The sequence below is a fragment of the Chiloscyllium plagiosum genome, chromosome 20, assembly GCF_004010195.1.
Source record: "Chiloscyllium plagiosum isolate BGI_BamShark_2017 chromosome 20, ASM401019v2, whole genome shotgun sequence".
Lineage (NCBI taxonomy): Eukaryota > Metazoa > Chordata > Chondrichthyes > Orectolobiformes > Hemiscylliidae > Chiloscyllium > Chiloscyllium plagiosum.
The window spans coordinates 13561814-13580472 of record NC_057729.1 but is presented as its reverse complement, the minus strand read 5'-3'; the positions used below and the strand labels follow the sequence as shown (position 1 = coordinate 13580472).

The window sequence follows — 18659 nt, the reverse complement described above, 5'->3', positions numbered from 1 at the left end:
AGGAGATCGGAGAGAAGGTGAGATTCTCCTCCTAGGAAATGAAAAGGTTTTGGGAAGATTGATGAAAAGATTTAAAATTTTGAGGGATTGATAATCAATATCTTCACTGGCAAGAGGGTCAATAAACATTAGGTACGAATTTAAGATAACTAGTAGAAGTATCAGAAAGGTGATGAGAATATTCCTTTCTCATACTTAATTGTTGAGATCTGGGATACGTAGTTTTAAAAGATGGTGGGACAACATTTAACCATGTATGATCAACTCCATCATTTGCAGCGTTGCAAACCCAAAATGTTATTGCCAGGATCTGCCCAATCAAGCTCAATAATAGCAGAACCATGACAGTATTAGTCATAGTCCACCATAGCGGATCTCTGGCCCAAATACAGTACTGAACTAACTTCCGGCATCCTGATTCAAAGAATTATGTACAGATCGCAGAAGTGGTTCTGAGGAAACCCATTTAAAAAGAGGAATTGAAGTTCCCCATATTTTGAAAAAAAAATTGTGGTGGAATTAACCCAAAATTGCACACACAGGGATTTGGCATGAAGACATTAATGAATAGTTTAATACCTTTTATAAGTAAAAAGAAGAAAAGCAAAACTACTCTTGCCCACACATCAGCAAATAAACTCAACTGGCTGTGAAAACAGTCGGTAACCAGGACTTACAGGCAACAGACACAATGAGCTGCTGAAATAAATAGCTGCCTGGTACTGTATGTACGGATTCTACACACCTTCAAAAGAGTGCTGCACTGGTTACTACTACAGCAACAATTGAATCATGTCGAAGATAAGAATTAACAGATGATCCATATCATCTTTTGAGCAGGAGGGGAGTAGATAAGGACTTCCCAGTATACTTCTTACTTTATTGCCCCATGTACTTTTTTTTAGTTTTTCTGCCTCTTCAAGATAAATCCATGGCTCTTGGTATCATAGAGGGTGGGGATAGAGGGTTGGAGCTGTTTGATATGAAATGTTTATTCACAATATTCTAGGCTTTATTAATGTAATGCAGACTAGATATTACCAACTGGTCTTAATTATAGAATCCCTACACTGTGAGGTTAGGCCACTCAGCCCAGCAAGTGCACTCCAACTCTCTGAAGACCATCATACCCAGCCTCACCCATCTACGCTCATTCTTGCATTTCTCATGATGAATCTACCTAACCTGGACACTATGGGCAACTTAGCATGGCCAATCCACCCAAACTCCACAGTCACCTAAGGCTAGAATTGAACCTGGGTCCCTGGTGCTGTGAGGCAGGCGTGCTAATCACTGAGCCACCATATCCTGCTGTCTTTTCTCATATCTCCATTGCCACAAATGTCAATCCAAAGACAATCAAAGTAAGATAATCAAGATTGCAACAAGGCTCATTTACTGTTACTAAAAATGATATTCATTTGTATATAGGGACCTCTTCTCTGCAACGAAAAGTAATATGCTCCAGGCTTGTGCCTTTTATAAATTGCCTAGGAGCTTGAGGAGCTAACAGGTTGGTGTTGGGTTCTCCATGGAAATCTCTTGGCCAGTAAGTGTCAGCTGGCCAACCAATGAGCACACTTTTATCCTATGGTATAAACTGTTCTGTTCATTTGTGATTTGGCAATCTTGCATTTGTCCTATGAACAGCACATGTTAACTGTGTCTCTCTTCCCAACATAATGCAAGTTTTTAATATAGTTTACAGGATCATATACCCTGAAATCACACACTCCCAGACTAGGAACTTCTGCCCATCAACTTAAAGGGAACAGAAATGCTGTATTGATGGAGTACATAATGGGTGGCATAGTGACTCAGTGGTTAACACTTCAGCCTCACAGCACCAGGGACCTGGGTTTGATTCCAGCCTCTGGTGACTGTCTGTGTGGAGTTTGCACATTCTCTCTCTGTCTGCATGGGTTTCCGCCGGGTGCTCCAGTTTCTTCCCACAATCCAAAGATGTGCAGGTTAGGTGGATTTGCCATGTCAAATTGCCCATATAGTTAGGTGCATTAGTCAGAAGGAAATGGGTCTGGGTGGGTTACTCTTCGGAGGTCAGTGCGGACTTGTTGGATGTGTTTCCACACTGTTGGGAATCTAATCATAAGCACATTGTTTTCCATAAAACAAAGAACTGTGGATACTGAAAATCTAAAACATATAAAATCAGAAATTGCTGGAGAAACTCAAGGTCTGGCAGCATCTGTAAAAACAGAATAGCTACGTCCACAGATGCTGCCAGACCTGCTGAGTTTCTCCAGCAATTTCTGTTTTGGTGCATTATTTTTTATTTCTGTGTAGTACAGCCACTACAGCATTTTTTAAATATAAAGTGGAAGAAAACTTTTGCTCTTCTTTGAAAGCTGTTGTAATTGTCAATTTTTGAAATCAATTGTTTTACAGATTACCATTGCTGCAACATATAAAGTAATTAGAAGAAAGAACAAATGAATCCTTATTTTCTATGCTTAGGAAAATGCCCAATTTGACAAATAGGAATGGGTTCTGCTGACTGGATGGTCATTCCAATTAATGTCGTAATTTGGATATTTATAACTTGGAGAAAAAAAGTGAGGACTGCAGATCCTGGAAGATCAGAGTCAAAAAGTGTGACACTGGATAAGCACAGCCAGTCAGGCAGCACCCAAGGAGCCGGACAGTCGATGTTTCGAGCATGAGCTCTTCATCAGGAATGTCATTCTTGACTATTACAACATTTGTTGAATATTTATCACTTATAAGAAACTTTCTAAATTCTCCCACTTCCATACTGGCCAGAGGTGATGTTGGGCCTTCACATCATCCGAAAATTTTACTTAGAGTCAGAGAGGTGTACAGCTCGAAAACAGACCCTTCGGTCCAACTCATCCATGGGACCAGATATCCTAACATTATCCAATCCCATTTGCCAATACTTGGCCCATATCCGTCTAAACCTTTCCTATTCGTATACGCATCCAGATGCCTTTTAAATGTTGTAATCGCACCAGCCTCCACCACTTCCTCTGGCAGCTCATTCCATACATGCACCACCCTTTGCATGAAAAGTGTCCCCTTAGGTCCCATTTACATTTTTTTCCCCTCATTCTGGACTCCCCCAACCTAGGGGAAATACCTTGCCTATTTACCCTAACCATGTTCTTTATGATTTTATAAATCTTTATAAAGTCACCCCTCAGCCTCCGTTGCTCCAGGGAAAACACCCCCAGCCTATTCAGCTTCTCCTTATACCTCAAACCCTCCAACCCTGGCAACATCCTTGTAAATCATTTCTTAACCCTTGAAGTTTCACAACATCCTTCCACTAGAAGGGAGACCAGAATTGCATACAATATTCCAAAAGTTGCCTAAATAATATCCTGTACAGCCACAATATGACCTCCCACTCTATACTCTGACCAATAAAGATAAACATACCAAACGCCTTCTTCACTATTCTGTCTACCTGTGAATTCACTTTCAAGGAACTATGAAACTGCATTCCAAGATCTTAGTTCAGCAACACTGCCCAGGACCTTACTATTAAGCGTATAAGTCCTGCTCTGATTTGCCTTTCCAAAATGAACACCTCACATTTATCTAAATTAAACTCCATCTGCCACTCCTCGGCCCATTGACCAATCTGATCAAGATCCATTGCACTCTGAGAAAAACTTATTCGCTATCCACTACACCACCTATTACAGTGTCATGATTTGGAGATGCCGGTGTTGGACTGGGGTGTACAAAGTTAAAAATCACACAATACCAGGTTATAGTCCAACAGGTTTAATTGGAAGCACACTAGCTTTCGGAGCGATGGTCCTTTACCTGATGAAGGAGCGTCGCTCTGAAAGCTAGTGTGCTTCCAATTAAAGCTGTTGGACTATAACCTGGTGTTGTGTGATTTTTAACTTATTTCAGTGTCATCTGCAAACTTACTAACTCTACCTCCTATGTTCACACCCAAATCATTTAGACAAATAACTAAAAGCAGTGGACCCAGCATCAATCCTTGTGGCACACCACTGATTACAGTGAAGTGGGGCTGGCACGAGACAGGGTGACACTAGACACACAGACACACAAGATGGCCCCTGAGCCATACATTGGCCACTTGACACACAAGATGACAGCCGAACCACAAAATGGAGAGAGACAGCGGAGCAAACACAGACACTGCCTGGGGCCACCAGAATACCAGCACAATGCACTCACAACCTAGTTTATTAGTTTAAGGCGAGTAGTGTATACTGCCCACCAAAGTGTCTGGGTCCAGCTAACACCTTTGATATAAATGCTAACTGTTTGATATGGACTCAATACAAATTGATAATAACCAGGGCTGCAGTAATCATCCCTTCAGGAAGAGTGATTAGCGCCTATTACTACAGCAATGGACTTCCGCACAGACACTGAAACTGACAATGTCTGTACTGAAACTGACAACGACCACGCTGAAATTAACAAAGGCTACGTGGGAACTGACAATGACTGCATCAAAACTGTCAATGATTCTGCAATGTTTACAATAAACAAACCATGTTACGAAGAAAATAACATCATCACTGACCTATTATATTTCAAAACGTATAAAAGTCTTTACATGTGCTCTGGGTTGAGAGAAGACTCGCAGCTGACCACTGTGCTGTTAGTGTCTTTCTCTTCCCGGAGCTCCAGTATTTCATTGCATAATAAACTCTGTCACTGAACCCCGACTCTGACTCCAAGACTGGTGATTTTCCCCCACAACAATTGGCGCTGCTAGCTGGGTCCTTATTACTGGTGCCCTGGTCGAAGGCCATGATCAGGGGGCCAGGGTAAGAACCAATTTGTACCTGCAAACGGGAAGAGTCAGACCGGGCCAGGGACACAGTTTAAAAAATATACCGATTGTAATGTCTAACTTACTACAGTGCTGAGTTAAAAATGTTATGTCCATGTTTGTGGAGAATAAGTGTTTAAGACTATTAACTGTTGTAAGAAACTGCTACTTGTGCTGAAACAGCCTGAAGACAAGGTAGTGCCTGTCTCAAAAGTCCTACCCTAAACTGGTTGTTAAGAGGGGTAGCCTCCCCAGGCGAAGGTTGGGATTTGAAGTGGGAATTGAGGAGCCAAGGGCACTCGGAGTTATAAAGCACAAGTGGCAAAGTCAGGTAACATTGGACTCTGTAGGGGCTAACAACGCAGAGTCCAGTTAGAGTTTAAGTTAAAAGTTGGGTGCTGTTTGTATTTATAATTTCCAATGTAGTGAGGAAGAGGAGCTGATCACTCTGACCAAGAGCCAAACCTCAGTGGAGTGCACATAAACAAGGTGGGGAGCATGACCATGATACCCTGTCAGTCTGTAGTAGAACGACAGAGTTTGAATAGTGGCAGTGGCCAAGAGGGTAAACAGTCCCACCAGTAGAGAGAACACCAGGCCAGAGGTAGGTTTCTGAGCCTATCAGAAGATGTTCGAACATTAGAGGTGGCCAGGAGGGTAGAGGAGTCCCGGTAGACAGCACACCTTTATTGAGCCAGCATTTCCAGCTGACCAGTAGGTACTGATTAATATTAGTGGCCAGGTGGATACAGAAGTCCCACCGGTAGAGAGCACACCTTGCTAGGAGGCTGTTATGGCCAGAAGGGTGGTGCTGGGACAGTATTATTAGCCAGGGGGTAGAGACGTTCCTGGCTGGGAACACTTTACTGTTGGTGGTATTGGGGGTACACGATCTGCTAAATGGCAGATCAGCAGGTTCTCTTGAAATACAAGGCAAACAGACAAGGATTGACAGAGCAAATGAAGAAAAGTGGTTGGGATCCATCCCGGACATTAGCACAATGAGAGATTGTGGATAGATTAACAGAAACGGAATAAAAGTTAAAAAAAAAGGATTAACGTTAATATACCAATTAGGAGGCCTAATTGAACAAGCGAGTGCCTCTACGAGTAGGGCAGGAAAGGACCAGGAACAAGTTAAAGAGCTGGAGTAGAAGACAGAATACAAGAGTTAGAGCAGGAAACAATGTAAAATACTGCAGACATTGCAACGGAATAGGACACATCGAAGCAGTGTATTGGGAAAAGCATGTGGCATTCCCTAGCACCACTTGGAACACTGTGGAACCACGGGAATCTCGAGGTCAGCAGAGCTGACAACCAGCTGCCCCCATTCATACAGTAAGGAAGAGGGGAGAATTTACATGCCCACAGTAATAGGAGAGAGGAAATGTGAAATGCCAGTAAATACAGGAGCGACTGTATCCATCACAAACTTACCCTTACCCCACACAAATAAAATGATTCAGTTAACTGGGGTAGGAGGGGATAAAACACTAGTTTACCTAAGCGAAACTACCCTCGTAGAAATAAATAATATACATCTCCCCATGAAATTCTATGTGTGCCAAAATAATGAGGGCACCATAATGGCTAATGCTCTCATGAGAGAATATAATGCTCTAATTGATTGTCTGAAAAGGGAAATTGATTTGGCCCAGACAGGACAGTCGAAAGACCGAGAGTGGGAAACGTACAAGTCACCTTGAAACTATTAAAGTTGCTCCAGTCACCAGTAGGGACTGGAACCCCGGAAAGGGGGGATTCGGAGCCATCTGCACCTCTGTTCCCGGAGCATAGGCAGAAACAAATTAGGTACAGATCTAGTTAATATTGACCTGATAAGGGTTCTCAAACCGAGCATAAGCCCCACCAGCAATACCCAATAAAACCCGAAGCAGAAGAAGCAGTTGTGGAGATAATAAAAGGACTAGTGAAATAGGGAATCCTGAAAGCAACCACAAGTACAAATAATTCCCCGACGTGGCCAGTAATAAAGACTGATGGGAGCTACTGGCTCACCATTGATTATACAGGACTAAATAAGGTCACCCCCAAATTGTACTCCATTGTAGCAGACCCCTCCACCATTTTAAACGGCTTGGCCCCTGAACACAAGATTTTCACTGTTGCAGACATAGCCAATAGGTTCTAGTCTATACCATTATACCCAGAGTCCCAGGATAAATTAATAGTTAGGGATAGGTGAGAAAAACCCAGCTCAGGGAATTCTAGACATGGGAACCGAACAACTGTGCGGAAATAGCTACTGATGAAGATAGCGGGAGAGTAAAGGATATTCCCCTACACACAGCCAAAGAGACCCCATTCATGGACGAGTCAAGAAAATACGTAGCAGGGTTGCCCCGAACAGGATGGGCGGTGGTAAATGATGAGTTAGAAACTGTTATGTCCGGAAGGATTGATGGAAATCAGTCCGCAAGGTACCAGAAATGGTAACACTCACAAAAGCACTTGAACTAGCAAAAGGAAAAACCCTGAATATGCATACCGTCAGTAGATATGCCTTCCGTGTAGTCCATGACTATATGGTGGCATGGGGCAAAAGAGGTTCACCACTGCAGGGCAAGCCCCTAGCAGACACCAATTAAGAATTCAGGCACTATTACGTGCCAGTGAACAGCCAAAAAAGGCTGCAGTAATTAAAATAAAAGTCCATCAAAAGGAACCAGAAAACGAGAGTCCAGGTTGGCTAAAATTCAAAGGAAACAAGACAGCAGACTGAGCTGTTCAGAAAGCCCTAGAACAAGAAGCCATAGACGAAGCTGCAATAGCCACTACTGAATTAGCAAAAGACGCTATCCAAATTCAGCAGCTATAGGAGGACACCCCACAGGAAGAGAGAGAGCAATGGAAACTGCAGAGGGCATTCAAAGGGGAAGATAGTGTCTGGAGGTGAGCAGGTAAGGTGGTAGCAGCAGCAAGTATACAGAACACATTGCTTGAACTAAACCATGGGCTCTCCCATCTAGGTCGACAGGCCATGATAGCAAGCCTAGGGAGACAGTGATGGTGGAAGGGAATGGGAAGAGATTTGGCCAAGTACTGCTGCAGATGCATGGTTTGTGCACAACACAACCCAGGGAGACCCATACAAGTTAGGATGGGTCCCCAGCCCAGACCTAGGGGACCCTGGGAATACCTTCAGATGGATTTTACAGGGCCACTACCAATTTCCCATGGGAAAAGGCATTGCCTGGTCATCACAATTCACATGGTCGGGAGATGCATTCCCAACCAAATACTGCACTGAAACCACTGTGGCCAGAATATTAATGGAAGAGGTAATCCAAGGTGGAGGGGTGGGGGTGCCCCCTCCAGATCGACTCCGACCAAGGGACGCATTTTACAGGCTAAATCATGAAGACTGTCTGCCAATTACTCAGAATTAGACAAAAATGTCACATTCCTTATCACCCCCAGAGGTCGGGGATGGTCGAGAGAATGAATAGAACACACAAAAATACTTTAAGGCTATACGAGCCTCAGGCAGAATATGGGCTGAAGTGCTGCCAGCCATACTAATGAGATTAAGAGCCATACGAATCAGGCAACTGGGTTAACATCATATGAATTAATGACCGGACGAGCAATGCAATTGCCAGAGGCAATAATCAAAGGTGGCACCGATGTGGGTCCATTAAAAGACAAAATTGGGGGTTGGGGGAGGTGGTAAAACTAAGCACCCAATTGAAAGGAATATGGAAATCTGTAATTGACAAACAGGACAAAAAGGACAAGGCAGGGGAACTCAAAATCTTCCCTGAGGTCCCAGCAGCAGGAAGCCATGTCCTGGTGCGAGCACTGCCCGACAAACCAGGCTTTGCCCCAAAATGGAATGGGCTATACGATGTGGTAATAAGTGGGGACACCTGGACCTGCATAGACATTAAAGGAAAAGGCACACGGAAGCACTGGACCCAACTAAAACCATTTAAAGACTCCAGTGACCAAACTAATGTCATTGTCCATTCCCCAGGTGCAAACAGGAACACAGACCAGATGGTCATCCCAGGGGGAGTACGGAAAACATAACAGAACAAACCATACAGAAGTATGACTACACCTTCTGATGGAAACAAAGACTGATAATTTTATTTTAACTGCAAAATGTATATACCTATCTGTATTTCACTGTGTTTAAGTGTCACGACTGTCAGGAGCATGTCAGGATTTGATGATAACCTCTTGTATAAAACCCACCTAAGTTTACATGGAAACCGAACTGTCTGCTACCCACTAGCACGATCAGTAGAATCCCTACTTATGGCCACCCCAGTGTGGACCCCATCCTGACCTGTATACAGTGGACACCTCGGGAGTACAGTGTACAGGGCAGATAGGGAAATACAAACGGGGACTTCAGGGAAGATGTGTACAGCTGGGCAGCACGAGGGTAAGACCCATTTAAAAGATGGTAATTACCTACTCTGTTTCACAGGGCAGGGATGGGGATGCATTTACAACCTGCTTCGAAAGATGCCTCATGCGCCCAGACACAGGACACTTATCAGCAATGTATAGTCACTAGGGGACAGTTTACCTGCACTGCAGCGAGCAGGCATGCTTGAATGTGACAGCAGGCAGACAATTCATATGCGGTCAGTGCAATGGCGCACATGTCAGCTCTGTACATTGGATGTACCCATTCGATACTTACTAGCTGGGGGGAGGGGGCACCTGGGGGATCAGGGGTAACATGAGTGGACAGACAGACGGAAGGACAATGAATGTTACCGAGCAGCGAAGGGATTTGTTTTTCTATTTAAAGAGACTTATGCGACAGACATCCCAGACCTCCCAAACCTGTTCATGGTAGGAACAATTGCTCCCCTTACTGTACCATACCCCATTGGGGGACATGTTCAGAGAAGGAGAGTGACCCGCTCCATCAGTCAGGAGTGCTGTACTGACTGGCAGGTCCCCACCACTTTGGGATCATCACTGGGATATGAATTCTTGGGATCTCTATCTTTGGAGGGGGGTCCAAAGGGGTCCAGGGGTCGGCAGTGCTAAAAACTGAAATTACCTTCTATGTGGCCTGACTATCTTAGGCAATGATACCTCAAAAGCTCTGGATGCAATTAATACAGAGCTGGCTGAACTCAGATTCTACACACAGCAGACATATTACACGGTGGATTATCAATTAGCACAGCAAGAGGGAATTTGTACAATTATTGGTGAGAATTGTATTACCCATGCCTCTTATAACATTACAGAAGCCATCAAGTATATCCGAGACCAGTTAGATAACTTTCGACAGGGAGCCACAATTAGAGACAGCTTGCTAAATTGGTTGATAGGTAAATCTTGGGGACCCTCATTGCACTCATGCTGGTATTCTGTTTGGGTCTCAGGTGCTTAAATCTCTGCTGTAAGGCACTACCGATGAGAACTGTACTAGCAGTGAATGTCACCACAGAAGAGCCCCCAATGAAATTGGCACTCCATGATACCCCTCGGGAGGAGAAGCTCCTAGAGATGACCCACCTCTACATGCAAATTGTGTGGTCTGTGGGAGATCTCCGAAGTCACCTCCTTGACCACAAAGGGGGGAATGAAGTGGGAGATGGCACGGGAACAAGGTGACACTCAACACATGGACACACAAGATGACCGCTGAGCCATAAATTGGCCCGTTAATGCACAAGATGGCAGCCAGACCAAAATATGGAGAGAGACAGCAGAGCAAACACAGACACTGCCTGGGGCCAACAGAATACCAGCACAATGCACTCACAACCTAGTTTATTAGTTTAAGGCAAGTAGTGTATACTGCCCACCAAAGTGTCTGGATCCAGCCAACACCTTTGACAGAAATGCTAACAGTTTGATATAAACTCAATGCAAAGTGATAATAGCCAGGGCTGCAGTAATCATCCCTTTCAGGAAGAGCGATTAGTGCCCATTATTACAGCAATAGACTTCCACGCAGACATTGAAATTGACAATGTCTGCACTGAAACTGACAATAATCGCATTGAAATTAACAAAAGTTGCGCCGGAACTGACAATGACTGCATAAAAACTGTCAACGATTCTGCAATATTTACAATAAACAAACTATGCTACAAAGACAATAACCTCATTACTGACCTTTTGTATTACAAAATATATAAAAGTGTCTTTATCATATGCTCTGGGTTGAGAGAAGACTCACAGCTGACCACTGTGCTGTTGGTGTCTTTCTCTCCCCGGAGCTCCGGTATTTCCTTATACAATAAACTCTGTCGTTGAACCCCGACTCTGACTCCAAGGCTAGTGATTTTCCCCACAGCAACAGGACTCCAGTCTGAAAGGCAACCCTCTATCACCACCCACTGTCTTCTACCTTCGAGCCAGTTCTGTATCCAAATGGCTAGTACTCACTATTCCATGTGATCTAATCTTGCTAACCAGCCTTCCATGAGAAATTTTATCAAACATCTTACTAAAGTCCATACAGATCATGTCCAGTGCTCTGGACTCATCAATCTGCTTTGTTACATCTTCAAATACTCAAGTTAGTGAGCCATGATTTCCAACGCACAGAGCCATGTTGACTATCCCTAATCGGTCCATGCCTTTAAAAATACATACAAATCCTGTCCCTCAGGGGATTCCCTCCAACAACTTGCTCGCCACCAATGTCGGGCTCATCAGTCTATAGTTCCCTGGCATTTCCTTACCATCTTTCTTAAATAGTGGCATCACATTAGCCAACTTCCTGTTACATGAAAATGCTTAATTTGAACCATTTTTATTTCTAATCAACCTGTTCAAGGATGCCATTAACACTTCTGGAGCAACAAACTAAGTCAGATCCAATCGTCTGAGCTACCATTTAATTCCTTCTCCCATCTCTCCCCAAGTACTGCTGCAAACTACATACCTTCTCTGCAGCCCATGAAGAGCTACTTCTCTTATTGTCCAAAAAGTTACTTATCTTATTACTTATCACTCTATAAATACAACACCCATGCCAATAAAGCACTGACCTAGCATTCTCCTCCTCCAACGCTACTCCTCCTTCCTCACAACAGTGGGCGGCACGGTGGCACAGTGGTTAGCACTGCTGCCTCACAGCGCCAGAGACCCGGGTTCAATTCCCGACTCAGGCGGCTGACTGTGTGGAGTTTGCACATTCTCCCCGTGTCTGCATGGGTTTCCTCCGGGTGCTCCGGTTTCCTCCCACAGTCCAAAGATGTGCCGGTCAGGTGAATTGGCCATGCTAAATTGCCCGTAGTGTTAGGTTAAAGGGGTAAATGTAGGGGTATGGGTGGGTTGCGCTTCGGCGGGTCGGTGTGGACTTGTTGGGCCGAAGGGCCTGTTTCCACACTGTAAGTAATCTAATCTAATCTAATCTAAACAGTAGTCAAATGATGTCCCTAACTTTTTTGCTCCAGCTTCTTCACTGCCTTCATTCACCCTTATATGCTCTATTATTATCTCAGCCCTCCTCTCTTTCCCACTGAAAGCACTCCTTCCAATCACTCCTCACTGTCTCCTTGGTATCAATGCTTGTTAGACAGTACAACTAAGATATCACTTATCCAATATTTATTGCTTCAAACAAAAAAGCAACTAAATAAAGCTTAATTGAAGAAACAGTGGTTAAGATTTTACAGATAAAATTTCGATGTCTTAATAATATGTACTGTTCTTAACGCGGAAATCAATGAACATATCATAGCAAGGAAGAGAACCTCCTTAAGTTGAAAATCACAAACATGTCAGTCAATTTGTACCATTCCAGCAGCAGCTTTACAAAGCCGGTATTTTGTCCTAAGTCTGTCTATGCAGGTAATGGAGCTACACATTCATTGCTCTTGAAACTTACCACTCCAAGTCAAGACTACAAATTAATAGCAAAAACACCCTTTTAATGTCTGCAAATCAAACTCCCTTTCCCTGAAAATAAATACTAAGGAGAGCTTTCATTGCGCTCAACAAAATTCACACCCCAAGATGCTCCATGGCAACAAAATCTCTAAGGTTTTTGAGCTCAATTGTCCCAGCAAGTCATGGTTTCCTGACTATAGATCAACATCTAAAAGCCTTTATAGAGCACTCTAATCATGGCCAAATCGGATCTTGTTCCAATGAAAAGATACATTTTGAAGCTTCAAAATACATAAATCACCAATGAGTAACTCCATGGGGTAACATGGCTGTTTGCAAATATCTAATTTTCTATCTTCTCAGGTTTCTTTTATCTCTTCACCCTGAGGTTGTCAGGTATTTTTAATTGCATAGTGCAAGGCAGCAACATCCTAAACTCAATCTTATTTTCCGTGCCATGACTGATTTTGGATGTGACCTCCTCTTATAGTCTCTCTCTCTCTCTCTCTCTCTCTCTCTAGCACTTCAGCAAACTGAATAACTTTCTGCTAAAATTAAGAATGTACAACATAACCCTTTCTTACTCAATCCAAATGCTCCCCCCTCTTAATGGGATGCACATCACCACACAATAATAGCACGAATTTGCTCCAAATTGAGAATTTCCATCTACAATGTTTTATACCATCAATCACAGAATGAATTATAACAGTCAGGAGCTCAGAGCAGCCCACTGAGATAGGGAATGGGAGGTCAGAGAGCGGATAAACCAGCCTATGGAGATTTTAGGCAACTAATATAGACTGCTCACAGAATACTATCTGATTCAAACAGTAACGGTTGACAAACATTTTGGCATGCCCTAGGACACTGATGGGCAGTATAATAACATGTGCTCTTGACTTCTGTTGTATTCAAAATAAAATGCATGTTTAAATCATTAACTAGCTGACTATGCTGTTGATTGTGATTGAACCAAGTGTACACACAGGAGACTGGATTGCAGTGTGCTGTATTAATTAGTCATTGAATTTGAAACAGGCTGATGTTTTTAAAGAGTTTGGTTTCTTTCTTCTTCCTGAACTTTGTAGTCACTACTTGCAGTTGGATAGCTTCCAAAGAGCTCTTTGGTGCCAGCTGCAACATGGAGATGAGTGAAGTGATGATCTTCATTGCTGGCATGAATGCAACACAAATGATGGTCTACTCATACAGATTTTCATAGAAGGAATGTTCACAGTTATACATCCTGAAGAAGGGCAACACATTTTCATCCCTGACCCCAAGGAAAAGACTTTGTCTATTTATCCTATCCATGCCCCTCATCATTTTGTAAACCTCTATAAGGTCACCCTTCAGCATCTGACGTTCCAGGGAAAACAACCCCAGCCTGTTCAGCGTCTCCCTATACCTCAAATCCTCCAACCCTGGCAACATCCTTGTAAATCTTTTCTCAACCCTTTCAAGTTTCACAACATTCTTCCAATAGGAAGGAGACCAGAATTGCACGCAATATTCCAACAGTGGCCTAACCAATGTCCTGTGCAGCTGCAACATGACCTCCTAACTCCTGTACTCAATACTCTGACCAATAAAGGGAAGCATACCAAATGCCTTCTTCACTATCCTATCTACCTGTGACTCCACTTTCAAGGAGCTCTGAATCTGCACTCCAAGGTCTCTTTGTTCAGCAACACTCCCCAGGACCTTACCATTAAGTGTATAAGTCCTGCTAAGATTTGCTTTCCCAAAATGCAGCACCTCGCATTTATCTGAATTAAACTCCATCTTCAAAGTTTGCAACGGACAGCTGGAACTGACAACCGGAAGTGGCAGGTTCAAACCACTACAAATGGCGGAGGAAAGATCACAGAAGCGCTTCACAGGAGGCTCCCAAGCACTGAGGATGTCACCTAGACAGGGGACGAAACGTCTGCAACACAAATTCCCAGCTCAACAAACAGAACCACAACATTAAACTCCATCTGCCACTTCTCAGCCCATTGGCCCATCTGGTCAAGATCCTGTTCTAATCTTAGGTATTCCTCTTCGCTGTCCACGACACCTCCAATTTTGGTGTCATCTGCAAACTTACTAACTGTACCTCTTATGCTCGCATCCAAATCATTTATGAAAATGACAAAAAGTAGAGGACCCAGCACCGATCCTTGTGGCACTCCACTGGTCAGAGGCCTCCAGTCTGAAAAACAACCCTCCACCACCACCCTCTGTCTTCTACCTCTGAGCCAGTACTGTATCCCAATGGCTCATTGTCCCTGTATTCCATGAGATCTAACCTTGCTAATCAGTCTCCCATGGGGAACCCTGTCGAAACGCCTGACTGAAGTCCATATAGATCGCATCTACTGATCTGCCCTCATCAATCCTCTTTGTTACTTCTTCAAAAAACTCAATCAAGTTTGTGACACATGATTTCCCACGCACAAAGGCATGTTGACTATCCCGAATCAGTCCTTGCCTTTCCAAATACATGTACATCCTGTCCCTCAGGATTCCTTCCAACAACTTACCCAATTTGCCCACCACTGAGGTCAGGCTCACCAGTCTATAGTTCCCTGGCTTGTCCTTACCACCTTTCTTAAACAGTGGCACCGCCTTTGTCAACCTCCAGTCTTCGGGCACCTCACCTGTGACTATCGATGATACAAATATTTCAGCAAGAGGCCCAACAATCACTTCTCTGGCTTCCCACAGAGTTCTCGGGTACACCTAATCAGGTCCTGAGGATTCATCCACCTTTACCCTTTTCAAGACATCTAGCACTTCCTCCTCTGTAATCTGGACATTTTGCAAGATGTCACCATCTACTTCCCTACAGTCTATATCTTCGATATCCTTTTCCACAGTAAATATTGATGCAAAATATTCATTCAGTATCACCCCCATTTTCTGTGGCTCTACACAAAGGCCACCTTGCTGATCTTTGAGGGCCCCTATTCTCTCCCTTGTTATCCTTTTCTCCTTAATATATTTGTAAAAGCCCTTTGGATGCTCCTTAATTCTGTTTGCAAAGCTATCTCATGTCCCCTTTTTGCCCTCCTGATTTCCCTCTTAGGTGTACCCTACTTTCTTTATACTCTTCTAAGGATTCACTCGATCTATCCTGTCTTTACGTTACATATGCTTCCTTCTTTTTCTTAACCAAACCCTCAATTCCTGAAGAAGGGCTCATGCCCGAAATGTCGATTCTCCTGCTCCTTGGATGCTGCCTGACCTGCTGCGCTTTTCCAGCAACACATTTTCCACCTCAATTTCTTTAGTCATCCAACATTCCCTATACCTACCAGCCTTTCCTTTCACTCTGAGAGGAATATACTTTCTCTGGATTCTTGTTATCTCATTTCTGAAGGCTTTCCATTTTCCAGCCGTTCCTTTACCTGCGAACATTTGCCTCCAATCAGCTTTCGAAAGTTCTTGCCTAATACCGTAAAAGTTGGCCTTTCTCCAATTTAGAATTTCAACGTTTAGATCTGGTCTATCCTTTTCCATCACTATTTTAAAACAAATAGAATAATGGTTGCTGGCCCCAAAGTGCTCCCCCATTGACACCTCAGTCTCCTGCCCTGCCTTATTTCCTATGAGTAGGTCAAGTTTTGCACCTTCTCTAGTAGGTACATCCACATGCTGAATCAAAAAATTGTCTTGTACTCACGTAAGAAATTCCTCTCCATCTAAACCTTTAACACTATGGCAGTCCCAGTCTCTGTTTGGAAAGTTAAAATCCCCTACCATAACTACCCTATTGTTCTTACAGATAGCTGAGACCTCCTTCCAAGTTTGTTTCTCAATTTCCCTCTGACTATTAGGGGGTCTATAATACAATCCCAATAATTTTATCATCCCTTTCTTATTTCTCAGTTCCACCCAAATAACTTCCCTGGATATATTTCTGGGAATATCCTCCTCAACACAGCTGTAATGCCATCCCTTATCAAAAATGCCACTCCCCCTCCTCTCTTGCCTCCCTTTCTTTCCTTCCTGTAGCATTTGTATCCTGGAACATTAAGCTGCCAGCCCTGCCCATCCCTGAGCCATGTTTCCATAATTGCTATGATATCCCAGTCCCATGTTCCTAACCATGCCCTGAATTCATCTGCCTTCCCTGTTAGGCCTCTTGCATTGAAATAAATGCAGTTTAATTTATTCGTCCTACCTTGTTCCTGCCTGCCCTGACTGTTTGACTCATTTCCGTTCTCAACTGTACCAGTCTCAGATTGATCTCTTTCCTCATTATCTTCCTGGGTCCCACCGCCCCACCTTACTAGTTTAAATCCTCCCGAGCAGTTCGAGCAAATTTCCCTGCCAGTATATTAGTCCCCTTCCAATTTAGGTGCAATCTGTCCTTGTACAGGTCATTTCTACCCCAAAAGCGATTCCAATGATCCAAAAATATGAATCCTTCTCCCATACACCAGCTCCTCAGCCATGCATTCATCTGCTATATCCTTCTATTCCTGCCCTCATTAGCTCGTAGCACGGGGAGTAATCCAGATATTACTACCCTTGAGGACCTCCTTTTTAAATTTCTGCCCTAACCCTCTGTAATCTCACTTCAGAATCTCAACCTTTTCCCTTCCTATATCATTGGGTCCAATGTGGACAATGACCTCTTGCTGGCCCCTCTCCACCGTGAGAACATTCTGCACCCTCTCTGAGACATCCTTGATCCTGGCACTAGGGAAACAACACACCATTATGCTTTTTTCCCTGCTGGCCACAGAAACGTCTGTCTGTACCTCGGACTACAGAGCCCCCTAACACAATTGATCTCTTGGAAGCCGATGTACTCCTCGTTGCATTGGAGCCAGTCTCAATACCAGAAACTTGGCTGTTCATGCTACGTTCCTCTGAGAATCCATCACCCCCTACATTGTCCAAAACAGCATACCTGATTGAAATGGGTATATCCACAAAAGACTCCTGCACTAGCTGCCTACCTCTCTTACCCTTCCTGGAGTTAACCCATCTATGTGACTGTATCTGAGACTTTCCTCCCTTCCTATACCGGCCATCCATCACATACTGTTGTAAATTCCTCATCCCTTCTAACTTTCTCTCCAACCAATCCATTCGATCTGATAAGATTCGCATCCAATAGCATTTATGGTAGATATAATCTGCAGTTACTCTTAAACTCTCTTTAAACTCCCACATCTGACAAGAAGTACATCTCACTGCAAAGGTCATTTTTGCTCCTTCACAATCTGCAGACCCAGAAAATAAAACCGTCTTATTCCTCTACAAAACAATGCACCAGGTTAAATTAATAGCTATGGCTTATATTTTAAGTTTAATCAAGAGACTTATCTCCACAAAACATATAATCAAGAAATAACCCACTGTACTCACTACTGCAGCCTTATTATTTCTTTTGGTTTTGACATAGAGGAAACTACTATTTTTCAAAATAATGCACAAACATACATAATAGAATCCCTGCAGTGTGTAAACAGGCCCTTTGGCCCAACAAATCCACACCCACCCTCCAAAGAGTATCCCACCCAGACTCATTCCCCTCCCCCATTACTCCACATTTACCTCTAACCTACACATCCCTGAACACTATGGCCAATTTACCATGGCCAATTCACCTAAGCTGCACATCTTTGGATTGTGGGAGGAAACCAGAGCACCCAGAGGAAACTCATGCAGACATGGAGAGGATGTGCAAACTCCACTCCAGACAGTTGCCCGACGTCGAAATTGAACCTGGGTCCCTGGTGCTGTGAGACAGCAGTGCTAATCACTGAGCCACAATGCTGCTTTGCAGCACTTTGCTTACATTTTAAATTCATTCATGAAATTCAGGCAACGCTGAACTTTAATCTCTAAGAGAGAATGAAGGTGAGCTGCCTTTTTGAACTGTTTTCAATCCAATTTTTGAAAGACATGTAGCAGTACTGCCACTGGCAGAGGCAGTGACTAGAACATAGATTAATGCGGCTACAAAGAGTTGTGCAGTGATCCAAACCATGTACAAATGAAG

At 43.6% G+C, this 18659-nt stretch overlaps 1 protein-coding gene across 3 annotated transcripts in view; it reads right to left on the bottom strand.

Annotated features, from left to right (window-relative positions):
• The window catches only part of LOC122560035, a 120284-nt gene that overhangs the window by 93928 nt on the left and 7697 nt on the right, over positions 1-18659 (bottom strand). The window lies entirely within an intron of this gene.